Raw genomic sequence first — 9,803 nt, forward strand, 5'->3', positions numbered from 1 at the left:
GCTCCTGAAATACTGAGTTTGTGCCTCTAGTATGACGATTCCTACATTCACTGACAGCAGTAGCATGTGTGCATGTGTGTATCTATGTGCGTGTCCTTAAGGGCACAGACTGTACTCCTAGTATCTATGCTTGGAAAGTTACATTATGTGGACCATATACATAAGTGCCAATATCTCACCATTTTGACCTACAAAGATGACAATTTAATATGGCACAACCTAACACACGCTCATTAAATATAATCACATTTAACTCACATCATGATCTCAGAGTCCTGAGACTGGGCATCCCTGAGAAAACTTGTGATCTACAACAGGGGCCAGTAAGCTTCTTTATAAGGGGACCACATGGTCAATACTTTGGACTTTACTTGCTAAAGATTCTCTGTCCCAAGGATTCCACTTTGCCATTGGTGTTATCAAAGAAGCCCTAAACAATCTGTTAATGATTGAGTATGGCAGTATTCCAGTAAAATCCCATTTTAAAAAACAGGCTGAGGGCACCTGGGTGGCTCACCAGGATAAGTGTCTGACTTTGGTTCAGATCATGATATTCCAAGATCTGGACTCATTTTTCTCAACTAAATTTTTTGTCATATTCATAAAATTCAGAGTTAACTTTCAGGGGACACGATCTAAGATTGCTGTCAAAATTGAGTGGACCCTCCTTGATAATTATAGTCACTATTTGTTGCTAAACTGCCAGACAGACCTATTTGTTTCATAGCACCAGGTGGTATTTTTAGTCTACTTCCATCCAGGAACGTTAAACAGTACCCAAATAGAGGCAGTCACATGGGTGATAAGATCATCACCATCTAGTGATTCTCTTGCTGCCAAAGAACTGATCTAGAACTGGAAGGAGCTGTCTCTTTCATCTCACTCGTTCAGCTTGTACTGAATGCTTGCCACAATGCCACACACAGGGCTAGGTACCAGGAGATAGCAGAGCCCTGACTCTCACTCCAGCTTGGAAAATTTTAACTAGCTTATCATCTAACATATATAATTCAGTGGTTCTCAACCAGGGTGATTTTATATCCAAAGGATATCTGGCAACGTCTAGAGACACCATTGGTCACCGTAAGGGAAATCCTATTGACGTCTACTGAGTCGAGGCCAGGGGTGCTTCTAGACATTCTGCGATGCACAGAACAGCTTCCACAATGAGAATTATCCAACCCAGAATGCCAAGAGCCAAGACTATACCTACTGGGACACTTGACCTAACTTCATCTCCCCATTTTACAGACAAAAACACTGGGGCCAATGTCAATGATATACTCAAGATCATCAATTCTTCAGCAGAGTCTATACGTCCTGGTTCTATTCTGCGTGCAAGAGATCTTCAGTTTCCCTTTTGTGAACTGAAATTGAGGACTAATTTTTCCATGTTTGTCCTTTCCTCAAAGCAATGAGTTCTGCAGTGCCATCCTGGTGGAAAGCAGCTTTAGACAGCAACAGAAAAGCATTCACGTTTGATCTGCATGTTTCACTGCAGGAGACGGGCTCTACACTTGAGTGACACAGATACTTTGGCATGGTTGCTTATGGCTTCTGGATTTTATTTGAAAAGAAGGATGCTGTGAAAAAAAGCACAGACTCATGAAGTTCCATTTATTATTTCTTTTTCTTATTCATCACAGGTTCAAAAACCTGAAGTGGACATACAGTGAATATGCAAGAAGATATGGGATATATCCTTTCTCTACTTTTTGGCATTCCTCCTCCTCAGCCCCATCATATATCCCAGCAGGTCAGCATTTGTTCTGATTTGGGGGTAGACAGGGTAGAAGGAAGCAAGGGCTGAGTTTAGAGGTAAAGGAAGTTGCAAGCTAATCCATGTTCTATATCTAACCATGACCTACTCCATGGAAAGGGGGAGTCTGCTTCTCCTCCTCTCCTTGGTGGACTGAAACCAAGAATCATAAGCAAGAATCCTATTTGTCCTAGATGCCTGGCAAAGAGCTCAGCTCTGTCCTTTGTGGGATCAGTGGCTTCTACGATTAATGATCCCTTCTGGGAAATTCAGCTGTGACATTGTCACAGTGAGAAGGATCACCAAGTCCCAGAAAGCTTCTGAGTGAGTTCCACGTGGGCTATGCCCCCAGGGGGATCCTTGAACCATTCCTGGAAATCAGAGGCTCTGGACCACTGAGGACAAATCAAGTCTGATTGGTCATGTATTCAGACTCTCTCTTGTAGTCACTGAAATCTGTATAGAAAAAAAATGGCTCTCACAACTTGATGTCAGGATGGGAACCCAAACTATCTGACCTGGGCACAAGGCCACGAATGACAAGGCAAAAAACAATGCTTAATGTCCATTTTGCACTTCACGCTATGTTCTGGGATAACAAACACACATGCAGTATATCATCTTTACAGCAACTCTAGGAAGAAGACAGCATAATAACTCCCACTGTCTATATAAGAAAACCGAGGACCCAGAAATGAGGTTTTCTTCTCAAGGTCATACAGTGAGGTGGCAGGGTGTGAACTTGGAATCACATCTGCCTGATGACAAAAAATGCTGCACTCTCATTTGAGGGCTGGAGGCAGGTAGAATCTCACAGACAAAAATAAGGTTTCTCTCCTGATTCTGTAACTAGGACGTTGGTCCCTTATTCCAATACACACATATACCCCTTGAGAAGAGAGAGCAGTCCTAACAAAGCAGGACTTTAGGAAGCTAAATCCTGAGTTTTACTGACCAAAACAGAACTGGCAGAATCTATTGCTCTGATTCCATCTGATCTGAATGCACTGCTCCGTGACTATGGGACCCGGCACCATAGGCCTGTGTGACCGGCAGTTCCAGGCTGCATGCTCTTGGCATCCATGCTGGGCACTGTACTACATCATTTTCCCTCCCATGCAGGCCTCTTCTTCCCCAGTGGGCTGTGCCTTCTTAAGGACCCAGATCCTTTCACTCCTGCTTCAAACCCTCTGCACTGGCTGCCATGATCCCTCAGAGAAGATCCTCCTCCTCTGGAGTCACTCTGTCTCTACTGGCTCCTCCTCCAACCTCTCCTCTGGAATGCTCTGACAATGCAAATTAAACGAGGTCACTCCAACTTCAAAGTCCCTCAGGGACCCACTGTCTTTCAGCACAACATCCAAAGTCCTTCCTAAACTCATCCCTCACCCTTCCCTCGCCCACTTCTGGCTCTCCAGCCACGCCCGGTTACCTGCAGCTTCACAGCGGGTTCTTACTCCCCAGTTTTTACTCATGCTCTTCATGACACCTGCAATGTCTTTTCCTCACCTTATTCGCCTAACACTATGGCCTTCGCAGAATCACCTCACCTCTCTGAAACAGAAATGGGTAGAAGTGGGTTGTTCTGGGAGCTAGTAAAAAAGAGTAAGAAAATGGAATGAGGTCAAACCTTTCTTGACATGTTCCAGGCATTTTATATGTATCATTCCATCTAATCATCATCAACAACCCTAAGGAACAGCCCGAATTGCTTTCCTATCACAGGGTGATTAGGTCCCGAGTGTCACACAGGTAGAAGGTGATGGAATCCAGGTAGCCAGAACCCAACAGCTCCAACACAAAAACCCTCCCCACAAGACCTGGCCCCTGGGAGCTACCAAGGCTGCATAATTAATGTGCTGGCCCAGAAGGGGTCACCAACGCATGAGATCACTAAGCTGATGAGTAAATGGCATCATGGAAACCACAGGGCCTGGAAGGGGCCAAATGGAGCATCTCGTCCTTCATGCTCTTTATACCGGAAGAACTTTCCTATAATATTAACCACAATGTTGAGTAATAATAAAAATACCATTTCTACACGGCTCCCCATAGGCCATCTTCTCTGTGAATTTACATATGTATACTTTTTTTTTCATTTAATCCATCAAACAGTCCATTTTACAGACGAGAAAACCGAGGATAGAGAGGTCAAAAAACATGCCTAAGGAAGCACAGGAGCACAGGGTAGAAATAGGGTGATAGTCTAAGGCTATTTGACTCAAAGCCTGTTCTCAGAAAACCCAGGATATCCTGCCTGTACACTCTTTCACATTATATGCCACCTTCCTCAATGAAGTTGCAATGGCCTTTGTCTGTCGGTATAGGACCCACCAGGAGAGACCGGCAGGCTGTCTCTCAAGGGACCCCGCTGGATTCATTCATTCCTTGTGCCTCACAAACCCAAGGATTGAGGACCCTACAGTCAGGGGTGTTCAAAGAGACTGATGCTTACTGGCAAAACTTATGAAAGACAAGCACAATTGACAGAATGAAGTCTCAATAAGTGTGTCCACTTACAATGATTATTGGAAAGGCCAAGAAGACCAGAGTGCCTCTGCTGCCATGAACAGCACATTCATTCCTTGTCTGGAGCCAAATGACAATCGTGTGCCCATGAAACAGACATTTCTGGAACCTCTGCACAGCAGTGAGCAAAAGCAAGTATAGCAACAAGGTGGTTAGGTGAGCACATCACCATCTAAACTATGCTGAGCTTCTGTGGGTTGTAGGTGACAGAAGATCACTTGCATTTATTGAAGTAGAAAGGAGAGTTTCTTATATTAAAAAAATGGGGCTATCTCATAATATCCCTGGACAAGAATTAAACTGTGGTCTTGAGAGGGATAGAAGTTAAGAACAAGAAAAACAGAAACCATGAGATTCTCTTTCTCTCAAATATTATATACATATGTATGTGCATATAGATAAATCTATCTATCTACATATATCTATCTATATATACTCTGTAAATTTTAGTTGTTAGATATATAAATGACATATATTTTTATATATCTGTTTCTCCTAATTCCTCTCTCTCCTCCCACAGTCTGTCAGATCACCTTTTCTCTATACATCAGCTTCACCCTTTTTTTGTGTAAGTCAGAATTCTTGCTTCACAGAAACTGGTTCTGACTAAATTTAACAGAAAAAGAATTTACTGGAAGGCTATTAGGAAGGCCAAAGAACAAGACAAATAAATGAAAAAAACAACAGGGATAAAGGGAAGCTCGACAGCCAGACACCACCAACATTCCACTGCAGACCAAGCCTGCTAAGGACGCCACTGCTGCCGCTCCTGCGAACCCCCATCTCAGCTTGTCCACCCTCCCCACGTGCTGGCACCAGATGCCACGTGAACACAGACTCTACATCACCCCTAGCAAGCTTGGGAGCTTTTGTTATGGAAATATACAATTGCATATAATATAAACACATACTGCACACATACATGATATAAACATACAGATAGATACATATACACACACCCAAATAGAGAGAATGGTATAAGGAACTCCCATCACTATCTTAAATAATTCTCAGCTCACAGCCCATCCCAACAGCCCCATAACATTTTAAAACAACTATCTTCATCCTATCATTGAACCCATGGCTACGTCAACACCTGTCTCCAGAACAGGCTTACACAACCTTGGCATGACCCACATCTTGAGCCCCATCATTCTTTGCTGAGGGCGCTGTCCTGAGTATACTTCGAAGCTTAGCAGCACCCCTGGTCTCCATACATGAGGTGCAGAGAGCCTCATCCTCACTTGTGCTTATGACCACCGAATATGACCTAGACTTTGCAAAACATCTAGGGAGCAAAACTGCCCTAAATGGACACACACATATATATGCCCGCAAAACTATACTCACTCTTTAAACATTTCCAAATAATTTCGCAATATCATGACATGTCAAGTCACAGTTCAAATTTAGCAGATTGGGGCGCCTGGGTGGCTCAGTGGGTTAAAGCCTGTGCCTTCGGCTCATGTCATGATCCCAGGGTCCTGGGATCGAGCCCCACATCGGGCTCCCTGCACAGCAGGGCACCTGCTTCCTCCTCTCTCTCTGCCTTGCCCCTGCCTACTTGTGATCTCTGTCTAAATAAGTAAAATCTTGGGGAAAATAAGAAATTTAGCTGATTATGTCATAAATATTTTGACTCTCTGTATTTGTTAAATCCTGAGTGAGGATAAGATCCATACCTTGCAATTGGTTAACAAGTCTCTCAAGCCTCTCTTAATTACAGGCCTCACTTTCTTTACCCTTGCAATTTATTTTCCTAAGGCAACAGGCCCTGTAAGGGTGCCTGGGTGGCTCAGTTTGGCAACGCATCCGACTCTTGGTTTCAGCTCAGGTCCTGATCTCAGGGTCCTGGGATCCAACTCTTGTTGTCAGAGAGCCCAATGTGAAGCTGGATCCCAGGACCCTGGGATCATGACCTGAGACAAAGGCAGAGCTATAACCCACTGAGTCCCCAGGTGCCCCTATTTATTTCTTGAATCAACCACCGACACCTATTACATGTCAGACATGGCTCTGAGTGTTTTATTAATGTTAAATATCATTTCATCTTTACAATCATCTATGAAGTTGGATTATTATCACCCCCATTTCTTCCTTCAGGAAACTGAGACCTACAATGGTAGAATAACACGGCTCCTAAGAGGCAGAGCTAGGATCAGCTTGGGCTTGGGCATCATGTTTTAAATCACTATGATTAGTCTCCAAGAACCTACAAAAAGTCCAAGTCCTCACCCCAAACCTTGGTTTTCCCCACCTTACAGTCCCCACGTGGCCCGAGACTCAAGGACATTCTCTCAGTTCCTGTAACAGTACACATCCTTCCCTGCTCTCACTGAACACCTTCCCACATCCGCCTTTTATTTCTTAGCCTTCTGGTCTCAGCTTCAACACTACTCAGTAAAGGATAAACTCTAACGCACGCTGTATTTTCAGCACTCAATGCAAAATAGTAATGATGAATTTCACGGATCATTATTTCCTTCCTGTCTTTTCCAACCAGTTGGTGAGTCCCTCACACATCCTGTCAGTCCTACTGATCATGCTTTCCAGTCACTGAAGGCCCACCACCCATCCAAAAGGCCATTCCCCCTACACACACACACACACACTCACACACACCCCTATTTGGCCCTATCTCAGGTGCACAGTGGAGATACTGACAACCCCTAGTGGAATGCAACTATTCAAGAGGGAGAACCGAAACGTCTCCCTCATCAAAACTACAACTTACTCGCTTCACGTCGGGTTTTTACAAGGACTTTAGCCCCAAGAAGGCCGAATGTCCATGTGCCTGGTTCAGGCCGCATTCCCACTCCTCCTTTCTCACAACACACTTGAGATAATTAGCAGCTCCATAAATGAAGCCCTGCTCTGGGCTCCTCACAGATGGGAAACGAGGGACACAGGAGCTGACAGATACCTTTTGTCAATCCAGTGTATTCCTGAGACACAGGTTGCCTCCCAGCAAGGCCCCAGCCCCCCAAGGTACCTCTGCACAGAGAAGCATCTTCCCAGGGGCCGCTCAATATGTCATCCTCTGCGTCGAACTTGAAGAGGAAGTACAGGAGGTGAAAAAGAGCGTCCTCAGGCCAGTGGCCATGATCTGGAGGTTCTGCACCCACTGGGGCAAGGAAGCGGGATCCGGAGATGCCACGCAAGAAGCAAGCCTCACAGAAGGCTGGAAAATGGGAGCTGGTCGCCCCGCACTCAGAAGAGGCATGTTGTTGACCCACCCCCTGTCAGCTATCCTAACAATCCTCCCCCTCATTGGCCCCTGTGCCCACATGCTGATTAGACAGTTTCCCAGCTCCCTAAGGCCTTTGGAAAGCATCACTGGAAAGCTCTTTCGACCCCGCCCACACAAGCCAGGTCACCCAATCTCTCTTCTTCCCCATTCCCACCTGGTAGGGCCTGGGTCACACCACCATCATTCTTCTCTGCTGCTGCTATTTCTGAGTTTGGCCTCTCTGACTTCCACAAGCTTTAGAAGGCTGTAGAGAGTACAAACCCAGCTTTCTCCCATTGGAGTTGCTTTAGTGCCCTTTTCAAAACACAGTTGGGCTTATTTGTGGGGACTATTCCTGGGTTCTTTGATCTGCTCTGTTATTTTTTAAAAATATATTTTTTGAAGATTTTATTTATTTACCTGACAGAGATTACAAGTAGGCAGAGAGGCAGGCAGATAGAGAGGAGGAAGCTGGCTCCCTGCTGAGGGGAGAGCCCAATGTGGGGCTCCATCCCAGGACTCTGAGATCATGACCTGAGCCAAAGGCAGAAGGGGGGAAGGGAAACAGTCTATAATGAGAGAAGGTAGGGCTGTAGCAGAATATGGTTTTACTTCATCAACGACTAGGCTGTGGGTCTTGTGCCTTTCCACTGACCACCCCATTGCCTAATCTGTTTGGCACAGGATCCTGATCCTCAGGATTATGGGGGAAACATACAGGGGACCCCTGTGGTACAGTTAGGGGATCAATTCCCACTTGACTTACACCAGGAGACTTGAAACCATACAACCATTGCCACAACAGAAGCTCCAAGGCTGATGATGCTGATTTGGGACACTCTGGAAAAAAAAAAACCGGGAAAGAGCAGCAGGGTAATGAGACATTCCCCCACCCCACAGGGGTTTCTTCTTCCAGGAAGAAACAGACCCAAGCATAGGAGGAGTGGAAGAGAGAAATCTGAATACAGGAGGCAGAACCCAGGGTGACCGTGTGCAATTGCTCCCGCAGCAACTCCACCTGCAGACTGGCTCTATGGTTGTCCTTTTCCATGGCAGCGGAAGACAAAACGAGTTTTCCCTGCAGGATGGTCACTTCCTCTCTTATCTGAGCCACTTGGTCTTCTGAAGCCAAACATTCCGGGCAACGAGAATCTTGGGCTTCTGCAGCGAGGTGCCATCCTCTCTCCAGCTCCTGGGTTAGGCGCAATTCTCTCTCATGTAACTGGTGACCCTCCTTCTGGTGGGCACAGGTTTCCGTTTCTTTCTGTTTCTGTGCCAACACGACATCATCTCTCTCCTGTTGACCCACAACTGCCTTTTCCTGCTTTGACTGAATGACGTCCATATGCCGGTTCAATTCCCCGCTCTCACCGTGTTCTTTCTCTCGCAGCAGTTGCTCCAGAGAAAGTGCCCTCTCTTTCATCACGGCAGGCTGGGATTCCTCCTCCCTCTGCATCTTTGAAAGCAGCCGATTTGTCTCTTGCAAGGCCTGTTTTTCCATGTCCTTTTCTCTACATGTTTCCACCATCTTTCCATTTTCCTCTTTCAGCAGACACACATCCATTTCAAAATCTGCTATCCTCTCCTTCAGGCTGGTGACTGCCTGCCTCAGCAGCTCATTCTCACTCAGTTGGCCCCTGAGCTTCTCCTGTAAAGAAAGCAGTTCCTCACTTTTGGCTGGGATTCGGAGGTCCTGAGACTGCGGGAAATCTTGTAGAACAGCCTGTTTCTCCTTCTGCTGCTCCATGTGGGAATCGGAATCGCTGTGTTCCTGTGGCTTGCCTTCTCCTTCCCCCGGAGCAGCCCCTGAAGCAATCCGTCTCTGCTGATCTTCCTGGAGGGTTTCAATCTTTTTATCTTTTCCTTGCCCTGATTTTCTGAGCTTTTCTACCTCCTCTCGGAGCACCTGAGAAGACTCACTCACTCGGTCAGATTTCACAGCCTTCAGAGAGTCGGCTGCCTCTGCAGAGTCGCTGGAGGGCCAGAGGAAAATCGCGTCAAGGTTCCCTAAAAGGAGGTCCATGGCATTGCAGAGCTCCCTGATGCGGAGCTGAAGTTGTGCTAGTTCCTTCTCTAGCTCTTGTAAGTTTATTTCATGTCCTTGGTAAGTGTGGATCTGGTCAAGAGAGGTCGTCTGCAGTTTCAAAACCTCGCTGTTGGTGCAAGCCCATGCCTGGAGTTGTCGCAGATCTCTCTGAAGCTGGGATGACTCGCGCCTCATATTTTGGACCATGGTCAGCACCTGCTCTTTCTACTCCTCCATGATCGTCACCCGCTGTCTTAATG

This window comes from Mustela lutreola, chromosome 17, assembly GCF_030435805.1.
Source record: "Mustela lutreola isolate mMusLut2 chromosome 17, mMusLut2.pri, whole genome shotgun sequence".
Taxonomy (NCBI): Eukaryota; Metazoa; Chordata; class Mammalia; order Carnivora; family Mustelidae; genus Mustela; species Mustela lutreola.